The sequence below is a fragment of the Dendrobates tinctorius genome, unplaced genomic scaffold, assembly GCF_039654945.1.
Source record: "Dendrobates tinctorius isolate UK_male_01 unplaced genomic scaffold, ASM3965494v1 ptg000232l, whole genome shotgun sequence".
Classification (NCBI taxonomy): domain Eukaryota; kingdom Metazoa; phylum Chordata; class Amphibia; order Anura; family Dendrobatidae; genus Dendrobates; species Dendrobates tinctorius.
The window spans coordinates 2328910-2330615 of NW_027361899.1; the positions used below are offsets into that span (position 1 = coordinate 2328910).

The following is a 1706-nucleotide window of genomic DNA, read 5'->3' on the forward strand; positions in this document are numbered from 1 at the left end:
TGTAATGCTGTTGTATCGCTGCTGTGATACCATAATTTCCCTCGGGATCAATAAAGTGTATCGTATCGTATCGCATAAAACCTACAAGACAAAAAGTGAGCAAAAATCCTGCTGTAACTAAATAAAAAGCAAAAGGTGCATTGTAATAGAGTTTTCAGTAAAAAATGTTTTAATCAAATATAGCATAAAAGCCGTCCCACTATGACAAGGTAACTCTGATATGGACAGTCCTACACTGTCTAATATTAATAACCTTACCATGTGTCAATGTTGATGTCAGTGTGTGAATAAGGGCAGACAAAAGGACTGGGCCCAACCAGTGGAAAACCAGTCTGGGGAAGCCTTACATATAATTTCCAGCTCAGAAGAGGGAGGACACACCCCGGCTTGCAGAAAATGCAATAATAATAAAAAAAAACACAAATATTGAGCTTGACTTGAGTTGGTACACATGCAGGACTTAAATGCATGTTCACATTGATCACAAAAACACATTAAACCTACAAAAGAAAAAAGTGAGCAAAAACCCTGCTGTAACTAAGAAAATAAAAAGCATATTATCATAACAGAAATTTGTCAAAGTTGTTTTTCACCAATATTTGGGCTTCTCAGCATTTGCCAAAAAGCTATTAAACAAATAGTAAAAGAGCTACAAACACTGATCACATGGAGCGTTTCATCCGACCTCCCCTCCCCGATCACCATCAATATCATGAAGACGTCACAGAAGAGGGTTATCCTGGAGGATACAAGAGTGATACATGTATTTACAAAAACAGGAAGGAAAAAAAAACAACGTTGAAAGGATTTTGTTATTATGATGGATGTTTTCATTTACTTAATTGCAGCAGGATTTTTGCTCCTTTTTTTCTTGTGGTCCCCAGTTGTATTATTGGGGCCAGTACAGAGCCTTATGGTTCTCACTTGTAAGGCTGAGATAACACACAGTGAGATACGGCGGAGTCTCGCAGGTTACAACCAAGCTCTGGCGCTGGCACTCCGGAGCGGAGCGTGCGGCTGCATAGAAATAAATGTAGTATTACCATGCAAGACTCGGCCGTATACCTCGCATGTGTGATCCCGGCCTAACACTGAGGCCAAGACAGAGCCTCGAGGTCTCCACTTGTAACATTGGGATGAAAACCTCAAAAAGAGGAAGAAAAAAAAGAAATCCTCCGAAAAATTCAGTTACAAAACAGACAGGCCGAAATGCATCTGCACTAATCCAAGGTGCAGCGGACTGTATTAAGGCCTTAATATCAACCAATACCTTACATATATTGATATGTTTTTTGTGCACTTTTTATATTTTTTCCAGGATGCAGTTGGGCCCAAATGGTTCTGCAAACTTGTGGCCTCTGTTCACACGGGATGCATTCTAGTTGGCACTGGGCAGCCCCCCTATATGGTGTTAGTAAGAGGCTGTGAACCAGAAGCCCTGCATTCCCTGTGTGAACACTGCCACATGTGGATTATTTTTTCTGCACTGGTGTACCACACGGCCAGTCCCTGATTGTAGGCTGGCTGTCTCATTAGGTATTATTGCACTTGTGCAGCTGCCACTTTACTTGGGTCCGCTGCACCCTGGATTGGTGCAGATGCATTTGGGCCTGTCTGGTTTGTAACTGAATTTTTTGGAGGTTTCTTTTTTTTTTTCCTCTTTTTGAGGTTTTCATGTTAGAGTAGGGACTGACAAGTGTAAGGAA

General features: G+C 41.3%; 1 pseudogene; it reads right to left on the minus strand.

The window, feature by feature from the left end:
• Nucleotides 1–599: 599 nt before the first annotated feature.
• Nucleotides 600–661, minus strand: LOC141060161 (U7 small nuclear RNA; annotated as a pseudogene).
• Between the last annotated feature and the right edge of the window lie 1045 nt (nucleotides 662–1706).